The sequence below is a fragment of the Hyposmocoma kahamanoa genome, unplaced genomic scaffold (assembly GCF_003589595.1).
Source record: "Hyposmocoma kahamanoa isolate Upper Pololo Valley unplaced genomic scaffold, ASM358959v1 93, whole genome shotgun sequence".
Taxonomy (NCBI): domain Eukaryota; kingdom Metazoa; phylum Arthropoda; class Insecta; order Lepidoptera; family Cosmopterigidae; genus Hyposmocoma; species Hyposmocoma kahamanoa.
The window spans coordinates 24,312,569-24,332,382 of record NW_020654810.1 but is presented as its reverse complement, the minus strand read 5'-3'; the positions used below and the strand labels follow the sequence as shown (position 1 = coordinate 24,332,382).

General features: G+C 36.2%; 1 protein-coding gene across 1 annotated transcript in view; it reads left to right on the top strand.

The window, feature by feature from the left end:
- The window catches only part of LOC113237283 (disintegrin and metalloproteinase domain-containing protein 23-like), an 889,413-nt gene that overhangs the window by 382,086 nt on the left and 487,513 nt on the right, over nucleotides 1-19,814 (top strand). The gene's annotated exons all lie outside the window — the stretch shown is intronic.

Genomic DNA, 19,814 nt, shown 5'->3' with positions numbered 1-19,814 from the left:
AATATTTGTGTATACTAGAGATTGACAAATGCGACGAATATTTCTGGCCCTCCTGGAATTTTCAGGGTATGCCAAATTAAACACAAAATACATGTAAATACGATGGAATTTACCATGTGTTTTTTTTTTCATTCCCGGTGTTGAAATTTAAAAATGTTTATTTTGTGAATTGTACCTAATCATCATGGCGTTAGGGTAAATTTTCCACTGCGTTGGAACGCGCATGTAGATGCGGTATAACTTAGAAACTGTACTTCGGTACATCACTGTCTGAGACGTAATTGTAGTAGCCTTTCTGCGTGTTCACCGCCCGGAATGCTACCCGAGTTTGTCTTCGCCTGAGGGAGCATATTGAAGCAGCTTTTCTATATACGCTTCACAGTATCGTACCGGATCACCTTGTATATTCGTGAACACTGCTAAAAGTGGAGTTTTAAAGTAGACTTGCAGATATAACTAATCGATAAATCACAAGTTTAACTTTTACACTAACACTATTAAAGATAATGTGTACCAAAAAAGTGGTATTAAAAATTAAACAAATTTCAAAAATATTTATTTATTTCAATACGAAGCGAATATTATCCAAAACGAAAATAATAAATAATGACAAAATTTTTAATTTAGAAGCATTTAATATTGTAATTCAAAAACATCCAATCACAAAATCAACCAAAACGGAAAGTAACGAATAGCGAAAAAAATTTTAATTTAAAAGCATTAAATATTGTTTTTCAAATTTATCCAATTGCAAAATCAACCAAAATGGAAACAAATGAACACATTAACTAAAACCAAAATTTTAAATTTAGAAGCTTGAACTTTGAAAATAATCCAAAGTCAAAATAAACCAAAACGAAAACAAATGAATAACGCCCACACTTTAATTCAGACCCAGTAGATTCTATTTAGAAAATATAAAAATTACACTAAAAATACTTTATTTCATTTCAAAATGGCCATAACTTCTACTAGTTTAATAGTAACTTCGGACTTTTACTTATAATAATATCGAACTGTTTTTGTTATCTATAATTATATACTCGTCAAAATAAGAACATCTGTAGCGCCCCAAATAACTTCAATTTCTACGTTTAAAACTTTGAACTTTATTGTTTGCAATATTTTCAACTCGTCCGTTTATTTCGTCTTGAATCATGGAACTAGTACCAAGATATATTTACAGTTCACTACAATAGATTCTACACTGAACGTTGTGACGTCAATTCCACAATGGCTTCTATTAAGTCCCATTTTTACGCGCTCCTAAAACGAATAAAGTTTCGTGATCTGCTAGAGTAGTTTGGTGATCTACAAATTGGGTTCTAATTATTATTAATATGTATAAATTAATTATACGAATAATGTTTTAGGTCAGATAGATAATGTACAGTTTACATACGAGTTCTTTGTGCAATAATGTGTGTGTGCTAAATAAATGGGTAAGTTTTTTATTAAAAAATAAGTGCGCATCTGACCTCCATCTCACCTGATGGAGAGTGACGGTGAAGTCGACGATGGAGCATGCATACCTAAATAATGCGTATTCACTCTCGCCTTGAAAAGGCCTAAGTTATACCGTTCAAAAAACAAAGGTAGCATTACATAGATGTGGAAGCCAAATGCTTCATGTGAATTTTTGGAGAATTAAGTTTTTATATGACCCACCACACCAGTCCATAACATTTACCTTGCCACTTTCGATCGTTAAGATCTGAGGGGCATTGCCACTGCGCCCGTCTTTCTTAGACATAAGTTGACAAGTCCCATGTGCTTGTAATTACAAGCACATGGGACTTATCAACTTGAGTTGACACTAGCACCTTTACCATAACTGCTTGGCGGCAGAAATAGGCAAGGTTACAGTACTTCCTTGGAAATCATTCACACGGGGCTCTGCTACTACTATTTAAATCCAAGAAAATTTAAAAATTATTAAAGATTACCCACACTGCAAGTAAGCATAGATATAGAAAAAGAAGAAAAACTGTCACTAAGACGAAATTGAGACAGAACCTATTGAAATCTAAAAACCGCTTGCTTGTAATTGTTATTCATACAAATTTAGATAATTGTTGTTTCAATTCATGCAATAGACGTTTATAAAAATCTGAAAAATATAGATTTTTGGAACGCGTTTGACAAATAATGGTCCAAATTAACAGTCTTTCCCCAACATAGATATGAACCATGCAGAGTACAACAACATAGGAATGAGGCAGGTTGACGTTACAGAAATTTATTGTCTAGATATTGTAGTAGTTGCAATTTAAATGATAGTGATCGTAGCTGCAAAATAAAGCTGCGATATGCTTAGAGATGCCAGCTGGCAGCCTCGGGGATGCTTCGGCTGCCCAAAAGCCTTCGGCGGCCAAGAAGCAAGCAAGGCAAACTGATCTGAAGACAGATCAGGTGCGAGCACGATGTCGCAACGAAATGCTTCGGCATGCCTATAGACGCATAGGCATACTTAAAGATGCCGCATCGTACCTAGGGATCATCAACAGCCTATCGTAGTCCACTGCTGGACATAGGCCTCTCCCAATGCGCGCTATTTCGCCCAGTCCATCTGCTGCCAGCAACCCTCCAAATATGTTTGCCGAGCCGTGGTCTCCACTCAAGAACTCGCTTCCTCCATCGGTTATCGGTGCTTCGACAGATATGGCTAGCCCACTGCCACTTCAGCTAGCTATTCTACCAGCTATGTCGTCCCTTCGTCGACCTTAGTTCTCTGTCGGATAACCTCGTTTCGTACCTTGTTATTCGTAGTTGACGTAGCTGCCCAAAACGTTGCCTAGCCAATCTGAATCCTCCTCTAGGCTTCCCTCTCGAAGTTGTTTCTACCCAATCGCAAAATCTGCTCAAGGTAAATGAATTCGGAAATAACTCCAAGAAGATGGCCATTTACTACGACCGTCTCGGGATGATGATCATTCTTTCTCACTTTCGTTTTATTTAAATTCATGCCGAGATCAATTCGTTGAGGGCGACTCCGCCATCGCCATTAGGACTATGTCATCTGCGAATCACAAGAGTGAGATGTGAGAAGTGTGAGATTGAAGTTATTACTCAATTTTTTCTTGTTTTTTATGCTCGAGCAATTTGTTGTAGGTATATTTTTGTGCAACTATAATTCTGATATCGGCACTACGAAATCATTTTCGTATTTTGTCTGATGGCGTCATCGGGGTGAATCTCCCAGTTCAGTATAGAATTGTGAGTACTTTATTATAAATTTTACAAGTTTAAATTAAGAAAAGTAAGTTTCTTAACGGAAAGTGTGACCATCTTTGAACTGTCAAAATCCTCCGTAGTTTGTCGACTTGTAGAGTTAAGTTTGTCATCCAAGAAACTTCACAATGTTATTTGTCAAAGTTTCGACTATTGGATCAGAGGAAATAAACAATCCTAAGTTACGGGTTGGATTGAATTCCGACTTTATGAGTTTCATTTACAACGTCGGTAATTTAGATTTGTTTATGAATAGTTTTCAGGGTTGTAATCCTGTTTGTTACGAGATGACCTTGTTGACGCTGCTGGTCTGCTGGTTACTGACTTGCCGAGTTACGCAATGACGGACGCGGTCTGACAAACCATGTTCCTTTTTCTTTCATTTACCGAGGATTCGATCACATCAGTTTGAAATAAGTAATTTGCATCTAAGTTATGAAAGAGTTCGTCTAAGGAGATACTGCCACCTTACCTATTTCTGCCACCAAGCGGTAATATGAGCATCGCTGCGTTCCGATTTAGAATGGTGAGAGTGTTAATGAAATTACAGGCCCGTGGAACTAGTCAACTTATGTCTCAGGGTGACGGGCGCAGTGGCATTGCCCCTCAAATCTCTGCTATTTAAATCTCTGAGTGGCACTGCAACTGTTATGGACAGGCGTGTAGCTTACCATCAGGCGTGTAGCTTACCATCATGGGGATCTAAAGGCGTACGCAAACATATTGCCTTATACATGAAACATCTTAGTTTAACTGCAAACTGAAATCGATCAACACGTATTTCGAACAGCCAAAATATTCGAGGAACCAATTTAACTTTGCTGAAAACTTGTTTAAGTTGCGAAAGATTGAACCTATTGCGTTTGCTAACTAATTTACAACATGCCAAATAATTATGTTCACGGCCTTGTTGATATTCACTCAAAGGTTATTGGGTGTAATTATTTTTCTGGAAGTACTGTTGGTAAAGTCTCTATTGAGATGAAATTAGTTAATCTGAACGTTATATCGACACTGGAAAGGTAAAAAATGTTTTACGTGCATTTGGAAAACATTACAGGATATTGAAAGTATTTTTATATTTTAAAGAAAGAAAATTAAAACTCTAATTTTATTTTGAAGAAACTCTTATTCTTCTTATCGAAATTTTTATTGAATATCAATTCAATAAAAATTTAATTAATACAGTGAATAGCGACATCTCTCGCCAGGATTGGTAGCTGTAAAGGTACTAACTGGGTGATAAATCTGTCATAGATTTCTCATAGACGGCGCTACGACTAAAAAGTCGTTGAAAGACCAAGTACAAAGACACGACGCAAGCACATAGAAAAATTCGTGAGGTCCGTTGGTTCGTTCCGTGGCTTAGTTGGTATAGCGTCTGCCACGGTATGCAAGAAGACGTCGGTTCGAATCCGACCGGATCGAAGGAATTTTTTCTGAGTGTTCGATCTTTGTATTAATAATTCTAATTTTAGTTGTTACATGAATAATCTCCATACAGAGTACTAAAAAAACCGAACACAAAAATTTGTGGAATTACATCTATTTGCCCAGTTTTATTAAAATCCATTGTCGGAAAGTGCGCGAAATCGGATTCATCCCCTAATTTACCACCCTTAGCAGTGGAATATTTTCTTCAAACTTAAATGATGAATAAAAGAATCATCACTTATCGCGTAACATACACAAAACATTTTTAATTTTTTTATAAAAATTACTTTACCTTTCCAGCGTTGATATAATATACTTTATTAGGATATATCATGTGGTGTAATAGAACACCTCTTTGTACTGTCTATGGTGTCCTTCTCGATTAATAGTCATAATTAATGAAAAGCCTGGTCATGTTATCCGACTATAGCTGTGGGTACAGCTGTACAACACGGGAAAGTACTTGAAATATTGTCTATAGGTTATTTTGCTTTATGGATACATTATTTTATTGTTAAAAGTACGTAATTGTCGTTGCAAATTTAATATCTCCTATGTGGTAAAAGTAACTATCATAGAAAAACGAAAAAAGCTTTCTCCTGTAAAATTTTTGTAGAGAGTATTTTTGGTGATTGTCATTGAAATAAAAAGATATTTACACATTGACTTACAATTATATGGACGTCGGGTCCGCGCTAAAAAGTGTCCGAACTTATAGGGCGTTAAAATCGTATACAGAGCGTCATTCACGCTTTAGTCTTCGTTTGTTCGACTGACAGCGAAGCAAGCAAAATTAGACAGTACTGCGATGACCTTACAATTTAAATTCAACGTTTTAGCTTTTTCATATTCCTTTACATGTCACTACGTTTAAATAGGTTGACTTGGGACATTTTTTTCGTGGTTTTTGTATTAGACCCGTCGTCCATTTATTTGTAAGTCAATGTATTTACATGAGAGTTTTTTCAGTCGGTTACTTTTTGAATATGCTTTTCAAATATTTACAAAACTTCTTGTCTATCAAAATTACACATAAGAGGTTTTAAATTGGCAACGACGTAACGCTGCATTCAAACATTTTTGAAAAGTGGATTGTCTTACCTGGGAATCTAACCGACCAAAGAAAAAAAGTGTGAAAATGAAAATAAAAAAAAACCCGGGACCTCTGCGTGACACGCCAACATGATAACCGTTCGGCCATAGAGGCAGTTCAATTAGTTTTGATAATTTGTTACTCGTGTAATCATTTTTTTACGTTCATAATATAATATTAATTTCATAATAGTCACCATGTATTAATTTTTTTTCTTTACGCACACACTCATAGCGTTGCTTTAGGAAGAAACTAAATCGCGAGTGCCATGGACACACACATAAATAACCACAAATTACACCCAAACTCACGAAATAAATAAATGTAGGCTAAACAAATAATATTTCTCCCGGCCTAGGAATCGATCCCGGGACCTCTGCTTGGCAGCCCAGCATTGGAACCGTCCGGCCAAGGAGGCAACAAAAGTTTTTAAAATCAAGCGTTAGTTCCTTCTATTACGTATTGTTTTGGAATTGTTTAATTTTAATATAAATAATTTACTAATAATGTGCCAGAAAACCAGATTAATTACGAGAGCAGCAGAATTAGTAACAATAAATGCTACTTAGCTCCTACTTCTGCAGGTAAGCCGTAATTTGAGCATTACTGCGTTTCGGTTTTGAAGGCTAGGGTGCTTGTGAAATTCCAGGCACATGGGACTTGTCAACTTATGCCTCAGGGTGAGGGCCGCAGTGACTATGCCCCGCAGACCTTTCTGTTTAAAGCTCTGAGTGGCATTGCAACTGTTATGGACAGGCGTGTCGCTTACCACGGCGTACGACTTATTCGCCCCGTCACTTGCTATCGGAAAAAAAACATTCCATTGGAAAACCTCGTCCTCCAGCACCCACATTAGTAAGTAAGTTATCATTGAAGCGAATTAATACAATTTTTATATATATAAGAGAAACAAGCGCTACCGCTACCTATGTATAACATGATAATACGTCACAATTCTTAATACATACAGAATAATTCAACATCATTCGACTTCAAAGTTAAACCGCTTTGAGACCATCTTTAATTTTAGAAGGTTTTGTTTGTTGGTAGCTACCCCCCTTATTCCTCTTCCGTACGCCTTATAGAACTTCCGCGCGTATAACAACAGAAAGTTGTATTGAAATTGTTGAGAGTTTGAGGCAATGCAAATTATGGCTGCTTAAGTCATACTCATTTAGAAGAAACCAGTATGCCAGACATGTTTCACAAGAGGCTTCTGGCATAACAAGAGTTAGATCTGATTAAATTAAAAAGCTAAGTGTTACGGGCTTGTGACATGGCAAATCAAGTTTTTGAATCTGTGAAAAAGACATCGATTTCCAAGAAAAGCGATAGAATTTTGTTATTCTGTGCCTTGCGTAAGGTTTACTGTGAGATAATATTATTTGGGCTCCAAATACTCTATTGATCTATATCAATATCTATATCATAAATGTGCACTTTTTTAAATAAACGATTTCTTTTATTTGATATATATATTAATTGTTCCATACATAGTTGATCTACGGACAAATTATAAACGAACTGCATTCAAGGTAACATTGTTGTTATGTTTAATCATACTGAATTAATATTTGGTATTCTATAATCTCAGTACAGAGTACTAAAAAAACCGACCTCAAAAATACGTGGAATTACGTCTATTTGCTAAGTTTCATTGAAATTTGTTCGCCACTATACAGGACTTGATACTGGAGATAATAAAAATAGGTTCTCACTACGACACTACACAAAGTATATTGAGAGAAAAACGCCTTGAATTGGAGAAATAGCAAAATCAACCATTAAAGTAATTGCTCCTAAATTAAAGTTAGGCGCTATTTATAGAAATGAATCTTCATGCGTGAACAGCCACCCTTTGAGGTGGATGATTTTCTTCAAAATGAAATGGGACCACTATGGAAATACCCCCTTTCCAACAAAAAAAGAATCATGAAAATCGGTTCACAAATACCGGAGTTATCGCGTAACATACATACCCAAAAAAAAACAACAAAAAAAAGAACATACAGTCGAATTGAGAACCTCCTCCTTTTTTGAAGTCGGTTAAAAATAAATTGTCATAATAACAAAACGAAAAATAAACCTGCTATTACATCAAGACCTTTCCATTCATAAACAATAGTAAAAAAGTCTATTCTTATTTCATTTAGCTTTTCCTACATGTATAATGCAAAAGTTTATCTGTTTACCATAATGTATGTATTCAGGTCTAACGAGAGGGAAGAAAATAATATTGAAGGATGCTGGAGTCAATAATTAAGTTGGTTATCGCTGCGACAGTCGTAACATAACTAACGTAACAGACTGATGATTATTTTTTTTCTTAGAAAAAGGGTACGTCAATGTAGGTCTCATTTAAATTTGAAGAAAATAGTCCACCTCTAGGGTAACAAATTAGGGTGTGAATCGGCCTTCGAGCACTTTCCGATAACCGATTTCAATTAAACTTGGCAAATAGACGTAATTAAGTAATGATATCAAGAGACAGGACAAACAAGTCGTGTGTGGTAAGCGACACGCATGTCCAGTATAACGATAAATACAGTAGAAGTGCTTAATTTGTGTGCTACGTGCGCCAACAGTTCGCGGAGTTCCGCAAACTTGAGCTCAGTCCGCGAATATGGTTTAACACGTTATGATCGCGTGAATTATCTCGCGCAAAACCTAGAAAAATGCCTTTGGAGTGCAAAAACTATAGTCGCATTTGTAATTTTGTCTATGGTTGGGTTTCCTATGATCATTAAGTCTTATTTTATTTTATGTTAATAAATTTTCTGTATATTGTAATCATTTTTTTGGTACAAGAAATGAAAGTAAACCTTGTGCCGTTGCAACATGGTCGCTTCTTATTTGGAAAATTAAGTAAACATCTTGAATTCGTCGTTGTTCGCTAGATGGCAGCCAAACCAAAAATATCAAAATGTCGTAACTTGCAATAATAAGTATGTGTATTATTGAACTTTCAACGTTATGATATCAGAGTAAAGTTTAAATTATATTAGCAGTTCAGAATTTATATCTTATTCTAACTTGAAATGACGATAAATCATTATCAAGATTTCATAGTGTTTCAAATTATCACAGTACATTTACTCAAATATTTTATATGCCCGTAAAAATATACATAATTTCAATAAGAAAGAAGATATCCATAATATTAACCTTAGAGCTAAGTCCAAACTCATGGTACCACGATTTCGTTTAACCAAGGTAAACAACTCTTTTATGGGGAACTGTATACGTTTTTACAATAAGATTCCGGAGCATATATTACGTTTACATTTCCTAAGTTTAAAAACTACATTAAAAATATTTTGATCGAAAAATCATATTACAAAATTGAAGACTACGTGTTAGATAAAGATGTATGGAAAGACGACATGGCTCCAGAATCCACACAAATTTGATTCAAAGTGTATTCCATAGCATATAAGTTTATTTGAAAAGTGCAATCCCTAGAGTTTCTTGCTCGTTCTTCTCGGGGAGGTCAGCGTAGTGAACGAGCAGTAGCTTAAATGTGACGTTTCAAGTGTAAATTTATTTTACCTATGGAATAAATAATCTTTGACTTTGACTTTGACTATGAATGCGCGAGTTTTTTGGCGACAGTAATTCTGATAGTAATCGAGGCTTTATTTTTTCTTCCGTGGCTTTAAATCACAAAGATCTGATCGGAACTGCACTGATATATATAACACCCATAGATATAAGTTGACAAGTCCCATGTACCTGCAGTATTTTATTTATGTACTTCCCAGGACAAACACTGTCACAAGGAGCTCTAATTGCTACTTTTGTAGATGGGTAATGGATCCAGTGCTCTTGTAGATAATTGCGGTTAAAACTATGAATGGCACTACAACTGTTATAGGTGGACGCGTCGCTTACCACTAAGCGTATGACTTGTTCATCACGTCATTTGATGAACTCTACTATGATGACTGGTTGAACAACTCCGTGCCCCAAATTGGTAATAGTCCCAACCGCTGGGCCACAGTCATAGAAAACGCATAAGTAATATTTTCATCTCACAAACGAATCTGATCTTACAATATCAAAGGGAATATTTTCATATAAGCGGAAGTTACCGAGTAACATACGCGTGACGTACTTCAAACGGCTACGTTAAAGGTTTGTCAAGAAAGTTCTCTTTGATTTTCGTATGAAGATATTTTTTTATTTGCGTAGCTATTTCTTGTTACGGAGTGGGTTTGCTGGAATTTTTTTGCGCTACTTGAGCGGTACGTGATTAGATTCTTATACATACATAACCACACCGCAAGCCTTTTTCCCATAGTAGGGGTATCTAGAAAACGTAGTAGTAGAGCTCCCTGTGAAAGAGTTCATCCAGGGAAGGACTGCCACCTTGTCTATTTCTGCTGCCAAGCAGTAATGTCAGTTACTATACTCCGGTTTTGAAGGGTAAGGGTCTCAGGGTGACGGGCGCAGTAGCAGTGCGCCTCAGATCTTTGCGATTTGTTTTTTTTTGTTTCGATTCATTTTCTTGGCTCTGAGTGGCACTGCAACTGTTATGAACAGGCGTGCTTAACATCAGGCGCACGACTCGTTCACTCCGTCACTTGATATTATTTTTAAAGAAAGCCCTACACGTTTCTTCACCGTATCGACATGCATCAGTGCTTTTACATCATATTAACTGCCTTCTTGATCGAACGGTTGTCGTGCCTATGCCTATAATATTTTTATGGTCTACATTTATATATCGCGTGAGTTTGGGTGTAATTTGAGGTTGTCTATGTGTGTGTCCATGGCAACCGCGACACAGGGTTTCCCTAGTGCGGGGCTATGTTGAGTGTGCGCGTTATTATTATTATTACATACACTCGACGGTTAAGGCGAAGTATTTCAACGCGAGCCTACATTTTCGGAGGTTAGCTGTGGTGGTGGTGATCGTCCCTCACGTCTCACTCGATAAACCGACGATTACTGATGTGAGTAAAGGTAGTGATAGAGGTTTGTTAGGAGCGTAGCAACTGGAGGTTCATGGTCCATGCCTGCCCAAATGAGAGGTGTATACAATAACTCGTAAAACAATTGTCAATCTTCAGGATAGGTATAATAAAATATTCGTCGGAAAGACTCAGTGGCGACAGCCTCTGGGCAAACAAAGCGAGTCGTAGATTCGATTACGGCGCTCTAATTCTGTTTACGTAATGCTCCGATCGCTTAATGCGTTCAGATTTTTTTTATTTCGAACCAAGACATAAGCTGTAGCGGTAGATTTACTGACCTCGGGTCTGCGTTGTGTCAATTACCCCCATAAAGAATTACGAGTTACGGTTATACAGAATCATCAACATTAGCGTTACCAGCAGTAATTCGTCCTGGGAAGTATTGCTACCTCACCTATTTCGGCCGCCAAGCGGTAATGTGATTACTGCATTCAAGTTTTGAAAGGTGAAGGGTGTTGGTGAAATTACATGCACATGGGACTTGTCGACTTAAAACTCATGACATGACATGGTGAGTATGATCCTCAGATCTTTGCGACTTAAAGCTCCGAGTGGCACTGTTATTGACAGGCATCAAGCGCATTATATATCTCACAACTAGGCACTGGTCTCTACAGAAATGGTTAAAGACGCTAACCAAATGGGGGTTTGAGACTTTACACGTTTAACAAGGGTTGTAAGCCTTCTCCGACGAGCCAGTTTCGTCAAACATTCACAACTTTACATATCACAGAAATTAAATGTCATTGGTTGAAACAACTCTATGCTGCTGCTAAACCTATTTTCGTGTCGACAATTTGGCTTATTTCTTGTACCACAAGCAATTACTCAGGGTACGAATAAATTGTGCCCCGCGAAGCTATTTTTTCAGATTTAAAGGTTTTCGACAAACAAATGTTTAATTGATTTACCCTTCAAGTATTTGCATTTTCTATTTGCCACTCAAAAACATTTGTAATAACAATTTGCAAAAAATACCCTTTTCTTTCCAATTTGCACGGTGCTCAAAAAGAAATTATTATGGCAACATTGAAAAAGGCGGCCACGAAGAACGTTCTAAAATCCAATCGAGAATGTTCTAAAAGGTTGCAGTGCGTAGTAAAAGAATAAGAGGGCTTGTTTGATTGATGATATAAGTGAAGCATGAGAGGTTTTCCAAGATCCTATCCCAATGGGAATCCAAAGACGTGAGTATGTTTTCTTGAAGACCTTTAGCAATACATCTTCGGACAAATCACTGAAGTAAGATAATCCTTGTGGATCAATCGTTTGTAAGGGCATTACATTCGCATTTTTCGTGCATAAAAATCATTTCATGCTACGATTGCTTTTTCGGTATATGTTTTATTTTGCTAGAATTATTGTCGTGTATTGATAGGACGGGTTATTGTCGGTACAGTGTTTAACCCTTAACAATAATAAGGGTGAATTATATCCCACTATATTTTTTTAAGTAGTCGATTAATTACGCTATTAAGTTCTATATGTATAATGGTAAAATATTTACCTTTAAAAGAAAAGGATCTGAAAATCACATGTAGGTTAGTTTTCTCTACCTAATTCCAGTGGCAATTTTTATTATTTAAGTATCTGTCCATCATTATGTAACCAGAAATATTATTTAATATTTCACTATAATATAATCGAATACTTTAATAAATAAACTTTGTCACCGAAATTAGATACAGAAAATCAGAAAATTATCCTGAAAATTAACCAAAAAAATTTATTCTCTTTTTTAAAAACAGTCACAATTAGGGAACCACAGCTCTATTTTGTTGATAGGGTTGAATACTTGCGTTTGTTTAGGGGTTAAGTTAACTCAAAGAAGCTGTTAAAAATAATAACATTTATTTCAGAAGTGCATCCATACTTGTTAGTAACGATAATCTTGTAATATAACATATTTATACATACATACATAAGCTCACGCCGAGCATACATAAGCGCATCCCGGAGTAGGCAGAGACCAAGGAACGCCACTTTACTCTACCCTAACACAACTCTCGAGACTCACTACAGCAACTACCTTTTTCATGCATCTTCTTTTATTCTCGTCACTTCGGATCTCAGCCTTTTTGAGGACATCACTGATCTGGTCAATGTAAGTCCTTCTAGGACGTCTTCTTAAAACCATTCCATCCACATCCGCGTCATAAATCTGTTTGGTAATTCTACATTCTACATAATTATATAAGAATAAAAATATCACAAACCTGTACCTAGCCTGTGACCCATGTAACTGTTGCATTCAGTGGCTGAATACCGAGTTGTCATTTGTATCAGCCACCGCGTTCAGAAGGCAACAGCAATCAGAGATTTGAATTTTATTTTATTTTTAATTGTGGTGTTCTATTTTTCAGAACATCGACGAGAGAGGTTTTGTAATTAGCATAGTCATAATAGGTCAATGGGCATAGTTCTCAAATGCTAAGTCATGGACCTTTTTGACGTGCATTATTTTTTTTATTAATAACGCGCACGCTCAACATAGCCCCTAGGGAAAACCTGTGTCGCGGATGCCATGGACACACACATAGACAACCATAAATTACACCCAAACTCACGAGAGAAATAAATGTAGGCCATACAAAATTTCTCCAGACCCGGGAATCGAACCTGGGACCTCTGCGTGGCAATCCGGCATGGTAACCGTTCGGCCACGGAGGCAGTTAAATAGCATTGTTATAAAGGACACGCAGCGCGTTACAAGCTTTCTTAGTACAGTTGATCCACAGGGCGCAGTGTAAAAAGTTTGACAATAAGCTCTAAACAAGGTCGTTGTAATATTTATATTAACCTGTGCCATCGAGTCTCGCCTACTCCAAATGGAATATAAAGGCATGAAAACACATACGTACATATGTCATAATTATAATCGGGTTGCTGGTAATATATGCGGGTCCGTGACTTTGTGAAGAAATATTTTTTTCTTTAATTATGGTTTATTGTTTTACGTAATATCCTTTTAACTCTATACACCTCGACAAGTGATATTCCAACTGCTACAACCCATAAAAAAAATGATAAATTGGGAAAAATGCCTCTGTTTCAGCTACCCTTTCCTCAATTATGCAAGCAGACTCAATAAGTTTAAGGTAGAAACCCTTGCTCGCCGTCGAGTTACCAGTGACTTATACACATTGCACAAGATAGTTAATGGTGGATTTGGTGACATATTACTGGATAAGATCTGCATAAGGGTGCCAACTCGTTCAGTTCGCCGACTTCAATTAATTATTCAATTATTTGTTTTGACTTCAATAATCAAGCTTTCGCAAGTAATAATGTTTCCGCAAATAGTCAAATTTACCGAATGTGTAGAACATATAATGATATTTGTTGCAACCATGATATATTTCGTGATAGCCTTCGTACTCACTTACACATTTGACCTATTTTAAGACCTGCTTCTATTTTAAAATTCTTCTGTATTGTTGTTATTTTTTTCTTTTTTTTCATAAAATCCCATAATCTATATAGTTTTCTGAATGCTGTGTGCAGTTATAATTGGAATGCTTAACTGATGTTTCTTTTTAAAATAATTTTGTTTGAAAACTATGCTGTAATCTGTTTTCTGTAATTTGTAATATTACAGTAAAAATAAAATAATAATTCGATGCAAATCTTTTAAAAAATCTGATAAAAAATAAAATGGGGTGAATACGAGGGGTAGCAATAGTTCATATCGTAATTCGACAAGCTTTTGATGTTCTGATTGCAGATGAGAAACGGACTACTCGAAATTCTGTTTTTTACATCTTCAAAAAATATTTTCGTGCTAATTTTGAAAAGCAACCTCAGTTGTTTTGTAAGGAGTTCTAAATTAAGACATAAAAATAAATCCCGAAAATAGTTTTAATTTAACCTTAAACTTTATCAAACCTACCTCGTATGATCTTACCCTTTGACCTTTTAAGTTTGTCCGTTACTGTTCTGTATACAACAACTGATAAACAACATTAGAAGACAAAATTATTGATAACAAAAACGGAAATGAAAACAAGACAAACGTGTACCGTCTTCATTTTCATGATATAATCAGATAACATTGTGGAGAAACGATGCGTCAGAAAAAAAAATATTTTTATTATTTCTTTACTTTCACTGCGAGATCGATTTAAAAATAAGGATATCCGCAAAAGAACCAAAGTAATCGACATAGCCCAGAGAATTACGAAACTAAGTGGCAGTGGGCGGGGCACATTGCTCGTAGAACAGATATCGGATGGGGCTAGAGTTCTCGAGTGGCAACCGCATACCGGAAGACGCAGAATGGGCAAACCCACAAGGTAAACCGAAGACTTGTTGAAAGTTGCGGGAAGACATAACTTGATTTTTTTTATAATACCAAGTGACGGAACGAACAAGTCGTGCGCCTGGTGGTAGGCGACACGCCTGTCTATAACAGTTGCAGTGCCAGTCAGAGTTTTAAATCACCAGCTCCGTTACCATTCAAAACCGAAACGCAGTAGTGCTGATATTCCTGGTTGGCTGCAGAAATAGGTAAATTGACAGTATTTCACTGGACGAAATCTTCCACTTTACTTAGTGTTGTAAAAAACTCTAGTTCGGGAGTCTACATTTTAGGACTCGACTCCAATGACAAGACGCGACTCATAAAGACAATGACTCCACTGCTCAATGTACTACGAAATCATCGAGTTTCCGACCAAATTCAAGTTCGACTTTAGTGCTCGAGTCTGTGTAACGAGTCCCGCTCAAGTTCGAGTCTGTTTATGTTACGAGCCGAACTTGAGTCTGGTAAGCACCTGCTGCTGATGATGCTGGTGTTGTGGTGTGGCGTGTTAAACTGTGGTACAATTACTGTATAATTAAGTATTAAATATCTTCTTTTTTTAAATTACCTTATTGAGTTTTTTGTTTTTTTTTATTATTGAATTCGTAGGTAATAGTAGCTGTTCAAATAAAATTGAACCTACTTGTCGAACTCGAGGCTTTGTCGAGTAGAAGACGCTTTGAGTCGAGTTTTCGAACTCTAGTTTTATTCAAAGGTTTACTACTCGAGTTCTTTTTAGACTAGAGTCCGTGCTCCGATGACTCGCGCTCGACTAGACTTGGACTCGTGAGTCCAACCGAGCTGAGCAAAATCAAGTCGAGTTTATAAATATAGACTCCCGGACTCGAGTTTTTTACAACGCTAGCTTTACTGCTACTAAACTACTCCCATATATAATAGGTTGACCGAAAATTCCGTGCTGTATCAAAGAAATAAATGAAAAACATTAAGATCAGAAACTTAATTTCATTCTCAATGTGTAGCGAGTAAGTCATTATACTTATTAACGTGATGTTTACTTGAATCTGTCATAAATAGCTTAATATCTACGCAATAAGAGCGAAAAAGACGTTACACGTTTCGCTTCTACCATAACGTGGTTTTCATACATATTATATGGAAATAAAGCTGCTTCTGACCAGCTCAATATGATTCCATGTCAACAAGTGTGGTGGTTTCTTTTACCTCGTTAACAGCCGAAAGATCCTTGTTGTTGTGAAATTACAAAAAAATGTATTGAACCTTGCAGTGTTTTGGTTTGTTACGACAGAATGTCGTTTTTATTGTTAAAATTTGAACCAAAAGACAAAAGATTGTATTGCTGCGTACCGTGTTATATCAAAATAAATTCTAAATTTTAAAACTTACAGTATATTTTAGTTTTTATTATCTCATTAATCAACACTAATACTCCAAAGTTGAAATGTCAGGGTGTAGATTCGGCCTAGAGAAATCATATGAGCGCTGCTAAATCAAAACCCTGTATTAGGAAGTTCCAGAAATAAAATTCCAACTCCTTGTATTCTTCGTTTATTAATATGAAGACTTATTACAATTATGCACTTTGCACGATAAAACGGCACGGTAAAGCAAAATGAGAGGCACTGTCCTCTGAGACTCCAACAAACAGAATGTCGAGCACTCGAGTATCACAAATTAAGAAGCGTTAGCAGTATGGTGGGGGCTTTTTGGTAGGGCTGCATTTTTGGCGCCACTAACATAGTGTATTGTGGCGCCATCAACTAAAGCTACTGGCGCTACCAACCTAACAATGTAGCAACGGAAACAATACTCATGACCAAATATACTCTTTAATATAAATAGTGCTCTAATATTACAAAAATATAATTACAATAAGACAAAATTATTTATATGTCTAATATGACGCTTACACCTTAAGTGACTTTACAGTTTATTGGTATGCCACGGCAGCTTTGAAAGAAAAGAATATCTGACATGAGAAAAATTGCACGAGTACTTTGTTAATTAGCTTCAGAAGCTGCTTTTCGTTTATAATTTTCAAGATGAATTGGATACCACGCTGTTCAAGTGCAACGTAGAAAAATTTGATGTATACGACGGTAGTTTCTCGACAAAAGTTATTAAAAATTCAATAAACTAAGATGATGGTGGGTATTAAACTTGGCAACTGTGGCCGGCGAGTTATGTAAATTGTATGGGTAACTTCAGGAAAAACAACAGCCTTTCCTAAGGAAGGTTTATACTTGGTGATTTTTTATGTAAAATAGATAAACATTTGACTAAAATCTCACCTGATTTTAAGAGACGGTGTGGCCGGAGAAAATACGTTTTCAGTCATAGTATAACTAAATTAACAGAATAACCGCTCACGCGATACATGCAGCCGTAGACGCATACCACACCTAGAGATGCCGGTGATGATTTATACCGATTTATGGGATATCGAAGTTATAACAGGTAAAAGAACTAATACTAATTGCTATTTCGGTAACTACTCTAGCAAATTATAAAGTTTTTAATGCCTGGGTCCGTCATTTAAAAAAAATAAACAACTTCAAAAATACGTCACGACAATCGTGTGTGTTATTGTTTGGGCTGGTGATTTCGGTGTTTATTTATTGAAAACATACCGTAAGTAGCATTTTTTAAGTTTGCCCTGAATATAAATGTTTATAAGCTATACTTTAAGGAGTAATTTCATGGTAAACGTTAGAACCACTCAAACGGAATATTATCATATTTATCCAAGTACACCAAAAATGTCATTAGTGCTTTTTAAGTGCAGAATTTGCGGTGTATTACTGCATTTTATTTGAGATGTTTTTGTTGGTAGTACGGAGGGTATTTATTTAGCAATGCAGAATAATAATTTTTATTTATAAAAACTTGTATTTAAACTGAATGCTTATCTAATTTGCGAAACCAAATAGCCGCCATTTTGCGGTAGGAGGACCGCATCGCGTGAGCGGATAGAATAGAAATAGAAACCATTTATTGTAACGCCACACTATAAAAAAGGCCATAAAAAAGATTAATATAAATAAAAGGAAATAACACAAAAGAAAATAGCGTATCAACATTTAAATAACAAGTTCGACATATATACTGACATCTGTGCGGCTGTGGCGTATCCCATTCAGCTAAAGTCACAACCATGACTAGGCTATGACGCTGGTTTTCAATGGGCTGTAAATAAGTAAATAAGCCTGCTCTCTACGAGCATATCATGGATAAACCTTCACACTCTATTAAGTTTAACAAATCGCAAGTCTTTGCAAAAGAAGTCCATTATCTACCTCTATGGAAGATGGTTTCTCCGTACCATCAATTTGGGATCCAGTATAAGAAATACTGGATCCCAAATTGGTGGTACGGGTGGTACTAATGAAAAAAATCCCACGCAAACATAAGACTGCAGCACTAATTAGCATGTATTAATTTATTGTAATTACCAATTAATAATAAAATGTAATTAATATATGTATAATTAATATCGTTAAAAAATGCACGTCCCGTGCCCGCGCTCGTTATTTCTTCGCCCATATAAATACATGGCATTAGACCCACCGCGGTCTCGACAGGACCCGCACCCTCTCTCTGCGTGTTTTACGCTTTAAACACATTTACTATTGGATGTCATTGTTTAAATATTGAGCGAACATAATGAATGGGTCGTGGGATGTGCAACTCGAGTGCACCGCGAGATTATGCGAATGTGTGCGTCCGTACATGGCGCGCTGAGAGCGAGTATGTGTGCACATACAAGCCACACTGCTGCGTTTGTTTGGAGTTGTATTATTTGTTAGTTCGATACCTCCAATGTACACTAAACCAACTTTATTATTCGGTCATTTTCTGTTATTTTTGTAAATAGTCATATTTATTTACTAATCTTATGCTCTTCGAATTTTGGGAAAAAAAAGAAACAAAAAACAAAATAAAAACAGAACAGGAGGTCTACCACGAAATACGTACCAACGAAGCTCATACGTCCTACACTATATGCCAGTTTTACTATGAAAGTAATGTTAAAATTCGATACCATAGCTGTATATGAGCTTCATTGTCACGTAGTATCGTATTTTGTGGTAGACCTCCTGGTCCAAAAATTAAGTTGGTGTATTGTTCATTGAAGTGGAGTTATTATACTATGCGCTAGCTTTAAACAGGTCTAAATTGTAGCTTTCGAGAAGAATATATATCAGCAGTGTCTCCAATTCAATTTATTTCTTTGTACTACAAGTACTTTTTTAAAATTAGGTTTCAGGCTGGAATACTGAAATCTTAATTTTCCTTATAACCTCCCCTTGCGATACCAATGGATGTAATCTACGTTTTTCAGAAAAGGCTAACCAGGTTAGTGTGGTATTGCCCTAATTCTAAGTTGGAAAACAACCCTCATAATCAGGGAATGGTTGAAGGTCGCTCACCCCCTCCACTAACTTCTTTCGAGAACAAATATTTTGGTTAACAAAATTATTGCTTGTTCGTAAACAGGATAAAGCGTAATAAAAATTGTGTTATTGAAAATGGTTAGTAGAGAATAAAACATGCTTTTGTGTTTACTAATATCACTATTGTTGTTTGAAATATTGTTTTATGATTGACAAGGTAAATAACAATCGAAATATATTAAAGAATATCTGGAAAGAAAGAAAATTCTTCGTAATATAAATAAAGAATCGTGAAGGTATTGGTACATGATCTTAAAGGTTCCTATTCATCATCTTCCCGCGTTTATCCCATTAATCGGGGTCGGCGTAGTCTTCCATTCATCTCTCTTAGACATCCTCTGGGC